Source organism: Scylla paramamosain, chromosome 43 (assembly GCF_035594125.1).
Source record: "Scylla paramamosain isolate STU-SP2022 chromosome 43, ASM3559412v1, whole genome shotgun sequence".
Lineage (NCBI taxonomy): Eukaryota > Metazoa > Arthropoda > Malacostraca > Decapoda > Portunidae > Scylla > Scylla paramamosain.
This window is the reverse complement of record NC_087193.1, coordinates 3078442-3102183: the sequence shown is the minus strand read 5'-3', so window position 1 is coordinate 3102183 and position 23742 is coordinate 3078442. Positions and strand designations below refer to the sequence as shown.

Here is a 23742-nt window from a genome sequence, read left to right as displayed (position 1 = left end):
AAACCAAAATTTTTCAGGCTTGAACCCGTTATTTCTTGTTCTATCCTGGTTGCTGATCCGAAGAATTTTGCTTACATCCCCCTTTCTATAACCCTTATACCACTTAAAGACTTCTATCAGGTCCCCTCTTAACCTACGTCTCTCTAAAGAATGTAAATTTAACAACTTCAATCTCGCCTCGTAAGGAATACTCCTCATCCCCTGTATCCTTTTAGTCATTCTCCTCTGTACTGATTCTAATAGACCAATATCTTTACTGTAATGTGGGGACCAGAACTGCACAGCGTAGTCTAGATAAGGTCTGACTAGCGCCAAGTATAACTTTAATATTACTTCCGGCTTTTTACTTTTAACACTCCTAAAAATGAATCCTAGTATCCTATTTGCCCTGTTTCTTGCCTCTATGCATTGTTTTCCTAGACGGAGTTCAGAGCTAACTATAACTCCTAAATCTTTCTCGTACCCTGTAACTACCAGAGTTTGGCTGTTTAATGTGTACCTACTGTGTGGGTTTCCTCTACCTACGCTAAGTACTTTGCATTTATTGATATTAAATTGCATTTGTCATCTGTCCGTCCTTTCATTCATCCTATTTAAATCTGCCTGCAAGGCAATGGCATCTGATTCTGATCTAATTAATCTACATATTTTTGTGTCATCCGCAAATATACTAACATCACTACTAATTCCATTATCCAAGTCATTGATATATATTAGAAATAACAATGTCCCTAATACTGATCCCTGTGGCACCCCACTAATTACATGACCCCACTCGGATTTCGAGCAGTTTATTACAACTCTCTGTCGCCTGTCGCTAAACCATGACCCTAATGCAGATGCAAGTACAAGCCCTGGTGACACAAGTGGGTAAAAGCTCTACTACGGTGACGACGGCGCCCGCTGCTGTTACACGAAGCTTTGCTCCGTACGACTCCACTTCTGAGACTGACTACTGGGAAAGATTCTGCACTTTTGCTGGAGCCAACTGCGTGCCCGACGACAAGAAGGGACAAGTGTTTCTCACTAATCAGTCAGCAACGACTTACAGATTGTTGACGAACTTGGCCGCACAACAGACTCCCAAGAAGGACATCAATGACTTGACTATGGAGGAAATAGTTTCCTTTATGAAACCCAGTTCGACCCGAGGAGGTTCACAGTGCGAGAATGATTCAAATTCTGGAGTGACTTACAACGGAAGCCGGGGGAGATGATACAGGAGTTGGCAGCGAGGATTCGTCAAGACGCCACCACCTGTGACTTCGCCTCCATTAAAGACCAACAGGACAAACGCGCTATGAACCCGATTCATTTGTTCTATTAACAATGAAGCAGTACTCAAGGCACTGTTCAAAATAAAGGACGATGAAATGGACTTCGCAAGAGCAATCCATATCGCCATCGAAGTTGAGGAGGCAACCAAGGTGGCCAAAGAAACGGTGTGTGGCCAGAAGCCTAAACTAGTGAACAAGGTTAACCACTTGAAACCGCCTCCTCATACCAGAATTCAGGACGTACTTTCAAGACGGGGATCAAGGATATGGAGCACCAAGCGTCACTTTGTGGGCGTTGTGGACAGAAGGACCACAAAGTGTTCACATGCCCGTACAATTTTTTTGTCTACTGCCACTTAAAGGGATATCTGAAAATTGCATGTCGTAAGAAGCAACGTCGAACCAGAACGGAACAAATGAAGCATATAAGGGAAAGTGAAAAGTGTGAAATGTTGCACGCGGCATTGCCTGAAGCAGGTACCTAAACTCGAAGTACCAGTAAAGGTAAAAGGTCTCACTTATGAAGCGGAGCTCGACACGGGTGCCACAGCTTACTTCATCACAGAGGAACTGTGGCACAAGCTTGGTACTCCTCCACTACAGGAAACCAGAGAACATTACGCCTCGGCCAGCCAGCACAAAATGTCTATAGTGGGTGAGTTTGTAGGAAATGCATCCTCACCAGTTGCTGAAAGAGGATGTGACATTCGGTTGATTGTGACCACCATCCCCGACCTGAACCTCCTGGGCCGAGATGCAGTCTAGGCAATGGGTATATCCGTAGATCAAGCTATGAACAAGGCTCGTCGAAGTCCCTCGGTGGTTACAAAGGTGTTTGACCATCTCCAGCCAGATGTGAAGCTTCAGGAAAGGTGTTGGAAACTTGTGGAAGACTTAAGTGAACTATTCAAACCGGAACTAGGATGTCTCCGAGGAGTTGAGCTGGAAGTGAAGTTTAAACCCGACACCCAGCTGAGACCAGTTCCCCTAGCACTGCAAGAGGAACTCGCTCAGGTCTATGATTCTGGCACTACTAGAGGCATCTGGAAACCCGTGGCGTTCAAGGACTACGGAACCCCGGTGGTGCCCATCAAGAAAGCCGTTCTGCCTGGACAAGCTAAAGCTACGTAGAGAGTGTGTGGTGATTACTCCGGGATGGTCAACCCACAGCTGGAAACTTATCGTCAGCCCATGCCGCTTCCTGAAGACCTCATGCAAAAGCTAGGAGGTGGGTGTGGTTTTTCCAAGATTAACTTGGCAGAGTCATATAACCAGGTCAATTTGGCTCCCGAGAGTCAGAGGCGGCTTGCTCTTAACACGCATCATGGTGTATTACTGCAGTGTCGCCTGCCGTACAGAATCGGCTCAGCACCCGAATATTTTCAGGAAATCATGGGACAGATTACACAAGACTTGTCAGGGGTATGTGTTTACTTACATGACATTTTGGTCAGCGGAGCTGATCCTGACGATCACGTAGAGAATCTTCGTAAATTACTTCAACGACTGGAAGAAAAAGGTCTTCTTTGTAGACGGGAAAAGTGCCAGTTCGCCAAGTCCTATGTCGAGTACTTGGGACATCTACTATCAAAAGAAGGCATCGGCAAGGGTCGAAAAGTGGACGCCGTACTGAAGATGCCGGCCTCTACAGACGTCCCGAGTCTGAAGGCGTTCATGGGCTCCATCCAGTTCTACAGAAAATTTTTACCTAACCTCTCAACAGTTGCAGAGCTCCTCCACCGTCTCACACAGAAGAATGTACCATGGCAGTGGGGAATGGAGCAGCAACAGGCATTTCAACATAACAAAGAATTGCTGTCCTCGGATAAAGTGCTGGCTCACTTCGATCCAGCCTTGCCTAGCGTGTGATGCTTCCTGGATGGAAGCGAGCGCCCGATCAAGAACGAATCAAAGACACTGACGGCAACTCAAGGCAAGTACAGCCAAATACAAAAAGAAGCAATGAGAATTGTCTTTGGTCTGAAGAAGTATTACCAGTACCTGTACGGACGTCACTTCATCCTCGTGACAGACCACAAACCACTGGTAACTTTGTTCCATCCACACAAATCCACTCCAGGCTTGGTTGCCAATCGTCTGGCTAGATGGGCATTTCTCGTGAGTCAATTTGATTACGAAATTGAATACAGGAAAACCGCTGACCATCAGAATGCCGATGCTCTAAGCCGTTTACCTACTGACGGTGACGCCAGTTTTGATGGGGAGGAAGATGATGAGGACATCGACACCGCACTCACCATCTCGACACTCTAAGCCGTTTACCTACTGATGGTGACGCCAGTTTTGATGGGGAGGAAGATGACGAGGACATCGACACCGTATTCACCATCTCGACAATCAGTCAAGACCTAAGTCCAGCTGACTCTAACGCCCTTTCTAGAGAATCTAAGAAGGATCCGACCATTTTACTTGTAATGCATTACACGCAGGAAGGTTAGATTGAAAAAGGAAAGTGCGAACGAGGACCTTGAGAAACTCAGACAACTGGAGAACTCACTCATTACCTGTAATGGATGTTTACTACACGGTGTCAGAGTAATTACTCCTAATAGTCTCCAGGGAGCAGTATTGGATATTCTACACCTGAGTCACCTGGGAATTCAGCGTATGAAACAACTGGTAAGAACAGCAGTTTACTGGCCAAACATCGATACTAATATCAAGCGATTGGAAAAGAACTGCACTACATGCGCAGAACATCAAAACAAGCCACACAAGCCAGCTTGTGTGGCTTGTGTGGCTTCATGGATGATGCCGGAAAACGATGGAGTTGTTTGCACATGGATCATGCAATAAACTTCATGAGCGCTTGTGATGACTGACGCCTACTCAAAATACCCCTGCATCAGCCAAACGCAGTCTATATTTACGAAGGCTGCCGTGGAGCTGCTTGAACGGGACTTCGCGCACTTTGGATTCCTTCATGCTAGTTACGGATAATGCGCCAACCTTCAAGTCCGATGAATTCCAGAGTTGGTGTAAGGAGCGAGGAATTACGCATCTGACCGGAGCACCATACCACCCAGCAACGAATGGAGCTGCGGAACGCCTGGTGCAGACATTCAAACAAGCACTCAGGAAATCATCCCTGCCACCGAAGGCAGCATTGCAAGAATTTCTAATGCAGTATCGCCGAACATTTACTGCCAGTGGTTACTCACCGAGTGAATTACTAAATCGGCCAATTCGGACTAAAATACACATTGCTATCCTCGCCAGCACATATTGCACAAGGCAAACAAGCAAGGGAAGCAGTTAAGTCGCAGTATCAGGAAACAGTGTCGCGTCTAACTACTACCTACCTGTGATGGTGATCCTTGCTATACGCTCTTTACTACGGGCGGCGACGAGACAACGATCCTAGGTGGGTTACAGCTACGGTGACCAAACGCTTCATCAGCCGCACGGTGAACGTTCGAGTTCATCCCCGTTTGGAGAAGACACCTAGAGCAGTTACGCCCTTACTACTCGTCTGAGGAAGATAACGATCCAGGCGAGGATGTATTTTATAAGAGTAACGAAGCACTCACCCAGGCTAATTAAAGTAGTTCAGAACAAGAGGGAATGTGAGGCTTCACCGGCCTATGGACCTAGGAACCCAAGAAGGTCGAAGAGAGCGTAAACCACCTAGTCGCCTGGTTTACTGAATTCCGGGGATTCCTCAACTTGACGGTTGAGGTGTTGTGGTAGTTAACCACCACAAAATGTAATAATTGTATTAATATTTTGGTTTATAATTATGTACCGGGTTGCTGTATCGTTTTCATTTTTTGAGTATTGTAAAGGTTCCAACCAACCTCATAAATCTCAGTGCCGTGCCCGGCTGAATCAGATACCCAGTCCCGGCCGTGACTACTTCACTCCCAGCTGTACATAGTTTACTAAGAATAAGGTATATTGGAAGTCCTTGGTTTCACCGCTACCTCGAAAGACACAAAAATATAATATATATTTGTATTGTAAAATAAACCTTAAGGTAATAAAAATAAAAAATAAAAAACTTAGGGACAAGTGTCATTGCAAACTGGGCAAATTATGTCATGCAATGGACATAAGACGGTAACAGGCACACACCCGAAGTTTCAGAAATGCCTGGCCAGTGAGAAGCAAAGCGTAACGAGGAAACCGCCTCTGTTTCACATGGAGACGACTTTGGCAATAGTCCAACATCACCGTGTACAACTAGTAAATGGAGCTTGACAGTTTTGTGATAACCTTACGGAGCTAAAGAAGATAAAAGAAACAATAAAATAAGTCGGATGAATAAGGGTAATAGAAAAACGTGAAGGAGAAAGAGGGAAAAATAGTATCAACGCAACTGTTTTGCATTGATATACTCGTATGTGTGGGAAGACCCACACAAATATGAACATCTTGGTCATCCTCTTCTAGGAATTTTGGTGAAACTTGCTTTTTTAGAAATAACAAAAGTATTTGATAGAGCCCAACACAAAGTTTTAATTTCTAAAGTGCCCTTCTATTTTTTTTTTCTTTTTTTGTCTCAGTCTCTCTGGTATCTCTATGGGGGCATGTATTAATTAAGTGGGCCTTTTTTTCAGAGTTTTTGTTTGCCCCTTTCCAGTGGCCCTTTTACACCGACACACACACACACACACACACACACACACAAACACATACGCAAAGACACACACACACACACACACACACACACACACACACAGACACACACACACACACACAGACACACACACACACACACACACACACACATACACACACACACACACACACACACACACACACACACAAACAGACACACACACACACACACAGACACACACACACACACACACACACACACACACACACAAACAGACACACACACACACACACACACACACACACACACACACACACACACACACACACACAGACACACACACACACACACACACACACACAGACACAGACACACACAGACACACACACACACACACACACACACACACACACACATACACACACACACACACACACACACACAGACACAGGCACAGACACAGACACAGACACACACACACACACACACACACACACACACACACACACACAGACACACACAGACACACAGACACACACACACACACACACACACACACACACACACACACACACACACACACACAGACACACACACACACACACACACACACACACACACATACACACACACACACACACACACACACACACACACACAGACACACTATCTGTCGCGATGACCTCCATTCTCGGAGAATTCAATCTTGACCAACACCATTAATACTACACTTCACGCTCCTAGAGCATTTTGTGCAGCACCCTACCCATACGCTTGACCGTTTAAGAGATAAGACCAACATTCTTTACGTTTTTCCCAACATCTAATCCAGCTTTTTTTTTTTCATTTAGTTCAATCCGTTGAGCTCCCCGGACCAAACCTGTTGCCCTATGGCACGAATTCCCCCTAATATCCACAAAAGCTCATATTCCTGTGGCCGTTCGTCTCTGCCAATTATGGACTATGAGGAGGTATTACACTGATTTTCCATAGAATGACTTTTGCTTCCATGCTATGGATCCATCTTCGTGTATTAAGCACATAACGAAAGTGATCGTGTTGTACATTCCTCACTCTTTCTCTTGCTCTAAAGCAGTAGTTCCCAAACATTTTCAGGTCGTTACCCACTTTTCATACACGATCCTTGTCCATAGTCCACTGCCAAACATAACCCATGACTAAATTGACTGTTAATAATAACAGATTTACACTCATTAGATCCATATAAAAACCACCAAGTAAATCTTGTAATTTTGTTTATTCTTTCTTTTTTGTTGTTAAGTATTAATAAAGAAATTTATAGTTTGCTATATATATATATATATATATATATATATATATATATATATATATATATATATATATATATATATATATATATATATATATATATATATATATATATACTTAGAGTAATCAATAAATGACATTATTGCGGAAAGCCGTTTCTACAATAAACAAATCTACAGTATGATAAATCTGATTGACTTTATAATTCTGAAGTGAAATGCAATCATAGGGAGTCATAATCAACTGACACAACCATGGCCTTCAGTAGCCACACACCCACCTCCTCCTAGTCTATTTGCTTCTGAACATTTATGCCAGGTTCATGTTTCCTTCACTGGAATCTCCATTCCACTCAGTGTGAAGGGTGATGTTGCAGATTATCAACAAGCTTCTTGATTCAAGGTTTTTGTTTCACTTAAAGCACACCGTAGGTCATGTTTCACTTGAAGTCTGTTCTGATATTTCGTTTTAATGTGAAACAGTTGAGAGGATACAGCCTCACAGCTATAAGTTCATGAAAATGGTAGGAGGTGTAGAAAAGCCATTTGTACTGAACCTGTAATTTCCCTCCACTGGCTGCCTACCCGCTAAACACCTTGAACTTATTATATACATACCCTTAGATCATGGCTCCCTTACGTTCTGCTACATGGCCCCCAATTTGGGAACCACTGCTCCAAAGCATTGAATCATTGGTTTAACTCTGCCTGTTCTCGTGTTCTACATGAAAAACTAGCTGTCCACATACTACACAGAACCTTCCTTCTGAAACTCTTGCAACTTATATTTCTGCCATGAATCATGCCAAATCTGTTTTTCATTTTGCCGAAAAACTTTAATCAATAGAAAATGTGAAAATCTTTCTATATCTATATCCCTCCCGTGACTTCTGGCACCATGCCAAGAATATCTCCAGCAACGCTTCTTCTTTATACTTTTTTTTCTCTCCGCTTTTTCAACTTGATAGCATCATTACCTCTCATCTGTCCCTAAACATAAGCTCTTCGCTCAAAACCTAAAACTAATTCCTACATTATATCAGGATTCTTTCTAATGATATTTTCCACGCCTTCACTGGTCGTAACCCTCAGAGGGTTTATTAACTAGATGGGGATTTCTCTAGTTGATCTCCGTAATTGTACCTCCGAGCTCATCATCCATCCTAAAAGAGGTGATCACTCCAATCTTTTAAACTTTCGATCATCTGCTTTAATCTACTATTTTTCTTCTTTAGTTTTCTTCTTTTCTTCTCTAGTTGATCTCCGTAATTGTACCTCCGAGCTCATCATCCATCCTAAAAGGGGTGATCACTCCAATCTTTTAAACTTTCGATCATCTGCTTTAATTTACTATTTTTCCAAGGCTTTTAATATATCTTAAACAAAAAGTTCTTAAATACCTGTTATCTCACAGCCACTTATCTGATAAACAGTGCAAGTTCCGTTGTGACCGTTTTGTTGTTGACCTAACCTTCGTCGCTCAGTTTTGGTCATATGCTAAAAACTTTGGTGGAACTTTTACTCTTGTTTTAGAAATAACCAAAAACGATGTTTTAATATCTAATGTTTTAATGGGTTCTATGCTTCTCTTTGTACGTTCATATGAAGTTTCCTTTCCGTTATTGTTGTGGTTGATGAACCACGTTCTTCTTTTTGAGCCATTAACAGTCGAATTTCTCAGGATTGTTATATCACCTCCTCTCTCTCTCTCTCTCTCTCTCTCTCTCTCTCTCTCTCTCTCTCTCTCTCTCTCTCTCTCTCTCTCTCTCTCTCTCTCTCTCTCTCTCTCTCTCTCTCTCTCTCTCTCTTATTCATCAATGATCTTCGGAGCAATTATCCCATCTACTCCTAGGTTGATACCAATCTGGTATCCACGTCTTTTCACACACACACACACACACACACACACACACACACGGGCTTGTATGGCGGCAGCAGGAGGTGCTGATCGGTAGGCTCCGGCTAGCTGGTGGGCTCTCTTTGTGGCGGCGGTTTGGTCCCTTCTCATGCTCGGCAGGGCCTATAAATCTTCGGCCTGTACATTGAGACTGGGGTTGAATTCTTTTATGTACAGTGCATCAAGTACTGTAAGGTGTCTCGCATCTGTACACATATCTAAGATTTCAGTGTTTTCTTCTTTTCTTGTGATCTTGGTGCCATGCTGCTGCTGTAAGTGCATTCTTGGGGCTCCAAATGTTAGGTGGCAGGTGAGCCGCCGACACAGCCTCGTGGTCGTCATGCCGATGTAAGTTGAAGGGAGAACTTCAGTTTCCTCGCTTACAGGTTAAATTACACACGGTGTGTCACTTCTGGGTTGTCTCTTTCCATTTGAGGACTAAGTAGGAGGTGGCTGGTTTTCTTGTTCCTGTTGTATGTTTCGAGCTTTATCTTACTTTCTTGGTCAGTGGGCTTGATATTTCTTTTCACTATTGGTGCAATAATTCTGTCATCTTTGTATGCTGTAGACAAGAATTCACGGTAGTATATGGTGATATCAGACTTTCTTGAGTCTTCGGAGGAGCTGGGGTTATGTCACTCTCTCTCTCTCTCTCTCTCTCTCTCTCTCTCTCTCTCTCTCTCTCTCTCTCTCTCTCTCTCTCTCTCTCTCTCTCTCCCATATATATATATATATATACTCGTATATATATATATATATATATATATATATATATATATATATATATATATATATATATATATATATATATATATATATATATATATATATATATATATATATATATATATATATATATATATATATATATATATATATATATACTGGGCTCCTCCGATCACAATCTCATATCTGTATCTTGTCCTATCGCTCCAATCCGTCCTCAGGATCCCCCTAAGCGAAAGTGCCTCTGGCGTTTTGCCTCTGCTAGTTGGGGGGACCTGAGGAGGTATTTTGCTGATTTTCCTTGGAATGACTACTGCTTCCGTGTCAGAGACCAGTCTTTGTGTGGTGAGCGCATAACATAGGTGATAGTGTCTGGCATGGAGGCGTACATTCCTCACTTTTTTTTCTCGACCTAAACCTTCCAGACCTTGGTTTAACACAGCTTGGTCTCGTGCTATACATGATAGAGAGATGGCCCACAAAAGGTACTTAAGCCTTCCATCACCAGAATCTCATGCACTTTATATTTCTGCCTGGAACCATGCTAAGTCTGTTCTCCAACTAGCCCAAAGCTCCTTCATTAACAGAAAGTGTCAAAACCTTTCAAGATCTAACTCCCCTCGTGACTTCTGGCATCTAGCCAAAAATATCTCCAGTAACTTTCCTTCTTCTTCTTTCCCTCCTTTATTTCAACCAGATGGCACCACTGCTATTACATATATTTCTAAAGCTGAACTCTTCGCTCAAACCTTTGCAAAAAATTCTACCTTGGACGATTCTGGGCTTGTTCCTCCCTCTCCTCCACCCTCTGACTACTTCATGCTACCTGTTAAAATTCTTCGCAATGATGTTTTCTATGCCCTTGCTGACCTAAACTCTCGGAAGGCTTATGGACCTGATGGGGTCCCTCCTATTGTTCTCCGAAACTGTGCCTCCGTGCTTGCACCTTGCGTAGCCAAACTCTTTCAGCTCTGTCTGTCAACATCTTCCTCCCCTTCTTGCTGGAAGTTTGCCTACATTCAGCCTGTTACTAAAAAGGGTGACCGTTCTAATCCCTCAAACTACCGTCCTATTGCTTTAATTTCCTGCTTATCTAAAGTTTTTTAATCTTTCCTCAACAGGAAGATTCTTAAACATCTATTATTTCACAAACTTCTATCTGATTGCCAGTATGGGTTCCGTCAAAGCCGCTCTAGTGGTGATCTTCTGGCTTTCCTTACTGAGTCTTGGTCATCCTCTTTTAGAGATTTTGGTGAAACTTTTGCTGTTGCCTTGGACATATCAAAAGCTTTTGATGGAGTCTGGCACAAAGCTTTGATTTCCAAACTACCCTCCTACGGCTTCTATCCTTCTCTCTGTAACTTCATCTCAAGTTTCCTTTCTGACGTTCTATTGCTGCTGTGTTAGACGGTCACTGTTCTTCTCCTAAATCTATTAACAGTGGTGTTCCTCAGGGTTCTGTCCTGTCACCCACTCTCTTTTTATTATTCATTAATGATCTTCTAAACCAAACTTCTTGTCCTATCCACTCCTACGCTGATGATACCACCCTGCACTTTTCCACGTCTTTTCATAGACGTCCAACCCTTCAGAAAGTAAACTTTTCACGCAGGGAAGCCACAGAACGCTTGACTTATGATCTTTCTAAAATCTCTGATTTGAGGGAGAGCAAACTTGGTATTGTTCAATGCCTCAAAACTCAATTCCTCCATCTATCAACTCTACACAAACTTCCAGACATCTATCCCCTCTTCTTCAGTGACACTCAACTGTCCCCCTCTTCTACACTGAACATCCTCGGTCTGTCCTTTACTTGTAATCTGAACTGGAAACTTCACATTTCATCTCTAGCTAAAACAGCTTCTATGAAGTTAGGTGTTCTGAGACGTCTCCGCTAGTTTTTCTCACCCCTCAACTGCTAACTCTGTATGGAGTATGCTTCACATGTCTGGGGGGGTTCCACTCATACTGCTCTTCTAGACAGGGTGGAATCAAAAGCTTTTCGTCTCATCAACTCCTCTCCTCTAACTGACTGTCTTCAGCTTCTCTCCTACCGCCGCAATGTTGCATCTCTAGCTGTCTTTTACCGCTATTTTCATGCTTGCTTTTCTGATCTTGCACAAGACTTTCTTCTTTCTCTCACCCCTGTTCTGTCCACCTCTCTAACGCAAGAGTTAACCAGTATTCTCCATCATTCATCCCTTTCTCTGGTAAACTCTGGAATTCCCTGCTTGCTTCTGTATTTCCAGCTTCCTATGACTTGAATTCTTTCAAGGGGGAGGTTTCAAGACACTTATCTATCAGTTTTTGACTACTGCTTTGACCCTTTTATGGGACTGGCATTTCAGTGGGCTTTTTTTTTTGTTGCCCTTGGCCAGTGTCCGTCTTAAATAAAAAAAAAAAAAAAAAAAAAAAAAAAAAAAAAAAAAAATATATATATATATATATATATATATATATATATATATATATATATATATATATATATATATATATATATATATATATATATATATATATATATATATATATATATATATATATATATATATATATATATATATATATATATATATATATATATATATATATATATATATATTTAATTATTTATTTTTTATTATAAATATTAAGAATAAATTACCACATAAGTTGTTAAAGTGTATTGCTGTAGTTGTGTGTAGTCAAGTAGTTTAAGTTATCTATGTTGCAAATACTATGTCCTATTAACAGCAGAGATGTTGGAAATGAATGTAATAAAACCACATTATGTCTTTCTCAAACTGATAGGTATATAAAAATGCCACGTTGTAAAGATTTTAGTGAATTATACTGTCAGGTAATTGGCATCGGGAAAGCCTGCTCCTCATAAACACCATTGTGAATAATAGTTCACGTAGTGCATTTCCTTTTATGTATGTTCTTAACTATTATTGATGATATTGCAAAATACATGGATTTTAGAATGATACGACAACAAAATTATTATAAAAGTCTATGCTAGATAATATATTTGTTGAGCAAGATAAAAGGTTAACAAATAATAATTAGAGATGTAACTGAATATACGGTAGATTAGAAAAAAAAAACATAAACACTACTCCATAATAAATAAGTATGATAGAAGAACTTGAATATGAAGTAAGGGAGACTAATTTTTCTGAGAACACAAAGAACAAGGGTATGTATACCTACAGATGATGGTTTGATATCGAGGAAGATGATGATGATGATCCTCATGAGAATAATGATTGGTTAGATGATAAAATACACAGGTTTCAGGAAGTATAGTTGTGAGCAAGATTTAGTCACGTGATTAGTCACGAAAAAACAGTCAAAGTTTTACCTGATGTTTTATTTAACATGATTCTGTGCTCCTTAACATAGAGGTTAGAACATTCAGGTTAGAACAACTAAGATCCCTCTGTATGGGAACTCTAATTTATTTTTATATGATGGGTTACCTACACGTTCATAAACGAGAGACAGGAAATGATCATTACAAGGTTATAAAATTTGCTCTTTTTGGTGGTCATTCATCATATACTAGAAAATTGGAGAATTACTGAGTTATTAAGACACTTAGAAATCCGCACCTCTTACATATGTTTGGAGAAAGTTAAAAAATATTTCCTATTATAGGTGGAAATAGTTAGGTATGCTTCACATAGGGACTGCCAAATGTTAGTCTGGTGGCCTCGAGCAAGTTCCCTTATTTTCTCATCTTTGTATTTTATAAGTATTTTATCATCATCATCATCATCATCATCATTATATTCATCATAATAACGATAGTTCTAATAAAAAGAACACCAACATCACCATCAACAATGATAACAATAATAATAATAATAATAATAATGATAATAATAATAATAATAACAATAATAATAATAATAATAATGATAATAATAATAATAATAATAATAATATAGACAAAAGTAATAATGAAAATCATCGATATTATCATAATCATCAACAGCAGCATGATGATCCTATCGATAACACTAATAACACTAATGTTAATCACTGTTAAACACTGTTCTGTTTTATTTCATACTTAACAGTATGCGACGAACCTAGGAGGTGAAATGTAACATCAGGATCCATGCATAGCTGTGTGTGTCAGCCAAAACAGGTCAAGTCTGCATAGCTGGGTGTCAGCCAAAACGCAGAATATATAGGTTCCTTAAGTGACAAGACATAATGTCAACATATTCTGAAGTGTTGGCCAAACATTCAGGTACGCAGTTCCCTCACACGATAAGGGCACGAGCTGGGTGAGAGGTCACGAGATATAGATTCACCATTTTTTTTTTGTTTTGTTTTAGCTTTCTAGTCATATACATGTCTCTGTACATCCTGTATATACTGTATACAAAGAAATTTTAGAGCACTCTTACTCTCCTTCATCAGCATAATCGCAGCCGTCGTCTTTTTTATAATAATAATAATAATAATAATAATAATAATAATAATAATAATAATAATAATAATGATAATAATAATAATAACAATAAAAATTATAATATCAACAACAACAACAAAGGAGAAACAAAAAGTAAGAAAAAAAAAGAATAACAAGAAGGTAGAGAGGGAAGAGCAGGAGGAGGAGGAAGAGAAGGAGGAGATAAAATAATGTGGTTCACTTTTAAAGTATAGAAATTATGAAACTGAAACAACTACTAAAGAAAAACGGAAACAATAAGAATAGCACAAACAACAACAACAACAGCAACAACAACAACAACAACAACTACTACTACTACTACTACTACTACAACAACTACTACTACTACTACTACTACTACTACTACTACTACTACTACTACCATAACATTTCTGCAACAATAACTGGGTAACTGCATAAACGCCAATACTAGCAATAAGCTACACTGAGAACACTTACCAGAACTATAACAAATTATAATAAAATTTCTACTACTAAAGTTGCTATTACTGTCACTCATACTACTATTTTTACTTCTGCTGGTATATATATATATATATATATATATATATATATATATATATATATATATATATATATATATATATATATATATATATATATATATATATATATATATATATATATATATATATACACACACACACACACACACACACACACACACACACACACACCACACACACACACAAACTTATATGTATTCACATATGAAAACAAATGTATGTGCACACAGTTACTCACCAATTTTACAGAAGGAAACACGCAAACTTTTGTTTGATTAGTCGTGCCGATGCATATTTCTGTTGTTTTCCTTAAAATTATAAGAATCCCTTACAGTTAAGACTTTCTTATCAATATCAGCAGTAACTTTTGATGCACTAGGATTGTATTCCTGAGCAAGAAACAGCCAAACACAAGCCAGTCCGCGACGTAAATACTGACACCAAAGGCAACCACTGCCACGTTTATTTTTAGAGCCGGCCTTCGTGTCGCCTCAACTATCTTAAAACCCCCTGCCCACGACTCTCTCTCTCTCTCTCTCTCTCTCTCTCTCTCTCTCTCTCTCTCTCTCTCTCTCTCTCTCTCTCTCTCTCTCTCTCTCTCTCTCACACACACACACACACACACACACACATAGTGAGAGAGAGAGAGAGAGAGAGAGAGAGAGAGAGAGAGAGAGAGAGAGAGAGAGAGAGAGAGAGAGAGAGAGAGAGAGAGAGAGATGCAGGATGTAGCAGCCAAAACACAAGTTGTTTAAGGGACAAGCCATAACGTGAACATACTGTAAAGTGTTGGCGAAACATTCAATGCGCACATCCTCAAACGATAAAGTTACGACCTGGGAAATTTAGGTTCACCATTTGCGAGCTTCACCACGTCTGTACAAGTACATCTCTGTACATTTTGTATAAGTATACTGCATATAAAGAAGAAGAAGAAAAAAACGAAAATTGTTACCGTTCTCGTCAGCATAGTCCAAACTTTCATTGTATAAATCATAATAATGCAATAAAATAGCTTTGTCACATTAGATACGAGATACAATATAAAATTCATCCTGGCATATAGCTCAACCCTAAGCTGAAATATAAAATAATCTCTATATACATGCTAAATGTAAAATAGTCTCCATATACATATTTTCTTAAATATACGTAATATGCAACTGCATTTCACATAATTGCAAACCTTTTAAGTAGTAAAAAAATAGTTTCATGCTTTTAGGAATGAAAGAATTTCTGAACCTGTTTGCATTCTTCGCATGAAGTGCTTGATCTGAGGAAAACATAAGACCGTTCAGCGGATGGTTTGCAACTTCTGGCCTAGGGGATCTCGGCCTGTGTCACCTTAACCGCTCTGTGTATTCACCGCTATCCTGAAAATGCTTTCCTATCCTCTCCACCTTTAACACTCTGATTAGCTATTATTTCAAATTTCAGTTACCTCCTTCTTCTTAGTTCGCTTGAGTTTGGTTAGAATATAATTTTGATCAAAATACTTTACTTGGTTTTGGTGTCACCTCGTGAGGGTCGTTCTTTCTGCGTTCTCCAACATAAGAACATAAGAACCGAAGAAAATAAGGGAAGCTGCAAGGATTCATCAGCCCTACACATGACAGTTACTGTATAAAGCATACTTACCCACTATCCCCTTCATCCATAAGTTTGTCAGATTTCCTTTTAAAGCTCGCCAATGACTCAGCACTAATAACCTGATTACTGAGTCCATTCCACTCATCTACCACTCTCTATTTGATAAGTAATTTCTTCTTATCTCTCTCTTAAGCCTAACTTTTTTTCTTTTTTTAAACTTGAACTCATTATTTCTTGTTCTGTCTTGACTACTGATGCTGATATACTCGTGTATATATATATATATATATATATATATATATATATATATATATATATATATATATATATATATATATATATATATATATATATATATATATATATATATATATATATATATATATATATATATATATATATATATATATATATATATATATATATATATATATATATATATATATATATATATATATATATATATATATATATATATATATATATATATATATATATATATATATATATATATATATATATATATATATATATATATATATATATATATATATATATATATATATATATATATATATATATATATATATATATATATATATATATATATAGTAGACACCTGCCGAAACGATAATTACTCCCAGTGAGGTCTAAAGCACTGTTCAGGGGGTGCTGTGAACTTATCATTAAACCCAGCTGTGACCTCACTGAACGTTTCCCTTTGTGTCTCACAACACAAGGGGGCAGTCACAGCCTGCCCTCTAAAGACAACTCTCTTCCTCCACACAAAACTACAAGCACCTAATAACACACACACCCTTCACTCAAAAAATTTTTTAAATCATGGCGACTCCTACACCAGCCTCGGAGTCCCCATCTGGGGAGGGGACCATAAATGTCCCCAGGTCGGACTGCCTTTCCGTCGACGACCCTAAGTGTCTTGACACCCCCCTCAACTTTTTCTTCATTAAATTCTGCAACATTCGCGGTCTAAGATCTAATTTTCAATCTGTAGAACACCACCTCTCCTCTTCTAAACCTCATCTTCTTTTCCTCACTGAAACTCAGGTGTCTGAGGCAACTGACAGTAGCCCCTTTTCTGTTCCCTCCTACTTTCTCTATCCTCATTTTCGATCCAAAGCTGGATGCTGCGTTTATGTGCGCAATGACTTAACCTGCTCTCGTGCCCACGCTCTTGAATCTTCCGAGTTTTCCACCATCTGGCTACGACTACAGAGTCATTCTCATACTAAATTTATCTGTGCTGTATACCTCTCTCCTAACTCCTCTGACTATAAGAAATTCTTTGACTACTTAACTTCCAAAGTGGAGCACATTCTGACCCTCTTCCCTTTTGCAGAGATCTCCATTCTTGGAGACTTCAATGTTCACCACCAGCTTTGGCTTTCCTCTCCCTTCACTGACCATCCTGGTGAACTAGCCTACAACTTTGCTATCCTCCATGACCTAGAGCAATTGGTGCAACACCCTACTCGTATTCCTGACCGTCTTGGAGATACGCCCAACATTCTTGACCTTTTCCTGACCTCTAATCCTTCTGCTTATGCTGTCACCCTTTCTTCTCCGTTGGGCTCCTCCGATCACAATCTCATATCTTTATCTTGTCCTATCACTCCAATCCCTCCTCAGGATCCCCCTAAGCGAAGGTGCCTCTGGCGTTTTGCCTCTGCTAGTTGGGGGGACCTGAGGAGGTATTTTGCTGATTTTCCTTGGAATGACTACTGCTTCCGTGTCAGAGACCCGTCTTTGTGTGCTGAGCGCATAACAGAGGTGATAGTGTCTGGCATGGAGGCGTACATTCCTCACTCTTTTTCTCGTCCTAAACCTTCTAAACCTTGGTTTAACACAGCTTGTTCTCGTGCTATACATGATAGAGAGGTGGCCCACAAAAGGTACTTAAGCCTTCCTTCACCAGAATCTCATGCACTTTATATTTCTGCCCGGAACCATGCAAAGTCTGTTCTCCAACTAGCCAAAAACTCCTTCATTAACAGAAAATGTCAAAACCTTTCAAGATCTAACTCCCCTCGTGATTTCTGGCATCTAGCCAAAAATATCTCCAATAACTTTGCTTCTTCTTCTTTCCCTCCTCTACTTCAACCAGATGGCACCACTGCTATCACATCTATTTCTAAAGCTGAACTCTTTGCTCAAACCTTTGCTAAAAACTCTACCTTGGACGATTCTGGGCTTGTTCCTCCCTCTCCTCCAGCCTCTGACTACTTCATGCCACGTATTAAAATTCTTCGTAATGATGTTTTCCATGCCCTCGCTGGCCTAAACCCTCGGAAGGCTTATGGACCTGATGGGGTCCCTCCTATTGTTCTCCGAAACTGTGCCTCCGTGCTTGCACCTTGCCTAGTCAAACTCTTTCAGCTCTGTCTGTCAACATCTACCTTTCCTTCTTGCTGGAAGTTTGCCTACATTCAACCTGTTCCTAAAAAGGGTGACCGCTCTAATCCCTCAAACTACCGTCCTATTGCTTTAATTTCCTGCTTATCTAAAGTTTTTGAATCTATCCTCAACAGGAAGATTCTTAAACATCTATCACTTCACAACCTTCTATCTGATCGCCAGTATGGGTTCCGTCAAGGCCGCTCTACTGGTGATCTTCTGGCTTTCCTTACTGAGTCTTGGTCATCCTCTTTTAGAGACTTTGGTGAAACTTTTGCTGTTGCCTTGGACATATCAAAAGCCTTTGATAGAGTCTGGCACAATGCTCTGATTTCCAAACTACCCTCCTACGGTTTCTATCCTTCTCTCTGTAACTTCATCTCAAGTTTCCTTTCTGACCGTTCTATTGCTGCTGTGGTAGACGGTTACTGTTCTTCTCCTAAATCTATTAACAGTGGTGTTCCTCAGGGTTCTGTCCTGTCACCCACTCTCTTTTTATTATTCATTAATGATCTTCTAAACCAAACTTCTTGTCCTATCCACTCTTATGCTGATGATACCACCCTGCACTTTTCCACGTCTTTTCATAGACGTCCAACCCTTCAGGAGGTAAACATATCACGCAGGGAAGCCACAGAACGCCTGACTTCTGATCTTTCTAAAATTTCTGATTGGGGCAGAGCAAACTTGGTATTGTTCAATGCCTCAAAAACTCAATTCCTCCATCTATCAACTCGACATAATCTTACAGACAACTATCCCCTCTTCTTCAGTGACACTCAACTGTCCCCCTCTTCTACACTGAACATCCTCGGTCTGTCCTTTACTTATAATCTGAACTGGAAACTTCACATCTCATCTCTAGCTAAAACAGCTTCTATGAAGTTAGGTGTTCTGAGACGTCTCCGCCAGTTTTTCTACCATCTAGTGCCTCAGACACCTGAGTTTCAGTGAGGAAAAGAAGATGAGGTTTAGAAGAGGAGAGGTGGTGTTCTACAGATTGAAAGTTAGATCTTAGACCGCGAATGTTGCAGAAGTTAATGAAGAAAAAGTTGAGGGGGGTGTCAAGACACTTAGGGTCGTCGACAGAAAGGCAGTCCGACCTGGGGATATTTATGGTCCCCTCCCCAGATGGGGACTCCGAGGCTGGTGTAGGAGTCGCCATGATGATTTTAAATTTTTTGAGTGAAGGGTGTGTGTGTTATTAGGTGCTTGTAGTTTTGTGTGGAGGAAGAGAGTTGTCTTTAGAGGGCAGGCTGTGACTGCCCCCTTGTTTTGTGAGACACAAAGGGAAACGTTCAGTGAGGTCACAGCTGGGTTTAATGATAAGTTCACAGCACCCCCTGAACAGTGCTTTAGACCTCACTGGGAGTATTTATCGTTTCGGCAGGTGTCTAAACGACAAGCACTTCGGTAAAGTAAGGTAAGGTAGAGACGTAGGTTAAGAGGGAACCACATGGAAGTTTTTAAGTGGTGTAGTGATTATAACAAAAGGGGTTTAAACAAAATTTTTAGGATCAGTAATCAGGATAGAAAAAATAACGGGTTGAAGCTTGAGAAAAAAAAATGCTCTCAAGAAAGATACATGGAGTTGGTTCTCAAGTACAGGGGTAGATGAATGGAACGGATTCAATAATCAGTTTTTTTAGTGCTGAGTCATTAGGGACCTTTGAAAGAATATTAGACACTTTTATGGATGGAGATGATAAGTGGAAACAAGTATCTTTCATACAGGGACTGCTGCGAGTAGGCCTGATGGCTTCTTGCAGCATCCTTTGTTTTATTGTGTTCGTGTTTTCTTATGTTCTTCAGTAATTGATTCTACGCTCAATTTAGCGTAGTTTCCCATTGCTTCCTATGAAAGAGCATCAGCATCATAGTAGTGAGAGAAAACGAAAATTTAGAGAGTAACTTGCATATATGAAACCACATACAAAATATCTGTGACAACACATTTATTTATTTATTTATTAATTTATCTATTTAATTATTTCAGCTGATCCATTTCAATTTATGTACATTGGTACTGCTTTACTTATATCACTTACGTTTCTAAATAACACAGATAAGAATAAACTTTGGATATTCAGTTAACAACATAGATAGTTTAATTAATGATTAAGGAGCAGCATAATTAATGCTCAATGATCAAAATTATCTAATAATCTCACAGCGTTATAGTAATATAGCCTCATAAGAATAAAATGACGACTGTATAATATAATTATTTTATTTTTTATTTTATTTATTTTTTGTTAATTTTTTAGGTAATTTGGCGTACGCAAATTTTCCCTCAATAATGTCAACAATATTATCGAAGTGTCGACGACTGCTGAGAGACAAATCAGAAGAAAATAAACGAATAATGAAATGAATAATGAAAAACAAATAATGGAACGATCTAGAAAGAGCTGCTACAGCAAAATAAATCCATGACTAAAGACGCAAATACGGATATTAGCCGAGCTGTGTAAATAATCAGAAAGAATGATCGAATCCTATGTTGCACTATGATTTACTGACATCAACCAGCAATACTCGAATTTAGAGGAAATATAATATGCTACCAGATCTTTGCCAGTCAAACGAACCTCTCTTGTTAGTCATGTTCTCGAAAAAGTATACGTGATTTGCCAGGACGTACGAATGTAGCAGCTGATACCATGCCACGAAACATTTCTGTGGGAGTTGTCTCCAAGCTTGCGCCAATACCAAACTTCTCTCTTTAAGAACGAGGAGCTGAGCAGCAAAAACATGAAATCCGGGAAAAGGCAATTTACGTCATGGAGTCAAGCGACCTTTTTACTTTACCTTCACGAACATTTTTTTACAGTTTTTTAATCAGATAATGTGTTGTTCCGAAGATGGCCTGAAAAGTCTGGATGGAATGACTAGTTGGTTACTCCAGAATTTTTCGTCCAGGCAGTCCGGCAGCTTATGCACGATGAACCTGTGGGTTGGCACCCATGAAGCGACCAGTTCCTGCTGCACGCCATACATACTATTGGTCTCCGATGAAAGTCGATGTACGAAGAAAATTATCTTCCCCGATGCGTCAGGTGCGCTAGATGTTATTCTACCGCCGTGGCTGTGTATCCGGTGCACAGTCTTAGTAGGGTGAGCGTGGCGTGGGTGTGATAGTGCTGTAGGCATGGCCATCTTCTGCTCTCCTTCAGTAGGTCAGCTGGTCAGCTTGGCTCCTTCTGTAAAACCTAACCAACGCTGTGCCCAGCTTTCTTAATATGACAAGCTAAGAAATTTTTTTTTTTTGATTGTGTGTGTGTGTGTGTCTGGGTTGGCATAAAAAAAAAATCCCCCAGAAAAAAAAAAAAAAAAATCAAAGTAACCCCAAGAACTCACCCTTATTGTTTTCCCTTTCTTTTAAATATTTTATAAAACAAAATTTAGTTTTATATCATATTGATAAATAAGGTACATATGTACATATACATAATTTTTTTTAAAGTAGTTAAGCCTCATCTTTCATTTCCTGAACAGTATAAGTTAACACAGCCTTTGTCCAACCGCTCCAACCTGTATTTCATTAAATAAGTGTCAAAATCTTTCAAGATCTAACTCCTCTCGTCACTTCTGGCACCTAACCAAAAACAACTCCAAAAACTTTGCTTCTTCATCTTTCCTTCCTTTATTTCAACCTTATAGTACCACTGCCATCTCATCGATTTCTAAAGCTAACTCTTCACTCAAACCTTTTCTAGAAACTCTACCCTGGATGATTCAAGGCTTGTTCCCCACTCCTTCACTTTCTGACTATTTCATGCTACCCATTAAAAACCTTCGCAGTGATGTTTCCCATGCCCTCGCTCGCCTTAACCCTCGGAATGCTTATGAACCTGATGGGGGTCCTCCTATTATTCTCTGAAACTGCACCTCCATGCTTCCACCTTCTCTAGCCAAACTCTTCCAACTCTGTCTGTCAACATCTACCTTTCCTTCTTCCTGGAAGTTTGCGTACATTCAACCTGTTCCTAAAAAGAATAACTGCTTTAATCCCTCAAACTATCTTCCTATTGCTTTAATTTCCTTTCTCTCTAAAGTTTTGAATCTATCCTCAACAGGAAGATTCTTAAACATCTATCACTTCACAACCTTCTATCTGATCGCCAGTATGGGTACCGCGAAGGCCGCTCTGTTGGTGATCTGGTTTTCCTTACAAAGTCTTGGTCAATCTCTTTTAGAGATTTTGGTGAAACTTTTGCTGTTGGCTTTGGCCTATCAAAAGCTTTTAACAGAGTCTGGCACAAAGCTTTGATTTCCAAACTACCCTCCTACTCCTTCTATCCTTCTCTGTACCTTCATCTCAGGTTTTCTTTCTTACCGTTCTTTTGCTGCTGTGGTAGAGGGACACTGTTATTCTAAATCTATTAACAGTGGTGTTCCTCAGGGATCTATCCTGTCACCCACTCTCTTCCTATTATTCATTAATGATCTTCTAAACCAAACTTCTTGTCCTATCCACTCCTACGCTGATGACACCACACCGCATTTTTCCACGTCTTTTCTTAAATGTCCATCCCTTCAGGAGGTAAACAGTTGTCGCAGGGAAGTCAGAGAATACCTGACTTCTGATTTCTTTAAAATTTATGATAGGAGCACAGCAAACTTAGTATTGTTCAGTGCCTCAAAAACTTAATTCTTCCATCTGCCAACTCGACACAACCTTCCAAAAAACTATACTCTCTTCTTCAGTGACACTCAACTGTTCCCGTCTTCAACACTGAACATCCTTGGTCTGTCTTTTACTCATAATCTAAACTGGAAACTTCACATCTTATCTCTAACTAAAACAGGTTCTATGAAGTTACGCGTTCTGAGACGTCTCCGCCAGCTTTTTTTTTTTTTTTTTCTTGACCCTCCAGCTGCTAACTCTGTACAAGGGCTTCAGCCCCTCTCTCATCGCCGGAATGTTGCATCTCTTGCTATCCTCTACTGCTATTCTCATGGTAACTGATCTTGCTAACTGCATAA

At 39.8% G+C, this 23742-nt stretch overlaps 1 protein-coding gene across 1 annotated transcript in view; it reads right to left on the bottom strand.

The window, feature by feature from the left end:
- The window catches only part of LOC135093425 (uncharacterized), a 49270-nt gene extending 34081 nt beyond the window's left edge, over positions 1-15189 (bottom strand). Inside the window, exon 1 of the mRNA XM_063992701.1 lies at positions 14987-15189. The gene's annotated coding sequence lies outside the window, so the exon portion shown is untranslated. The remainder of the gene's footprint in view (positions 1-14986) is intronic.
- Positions 15190-23742: the final 8553 nt, after the last annotated feature.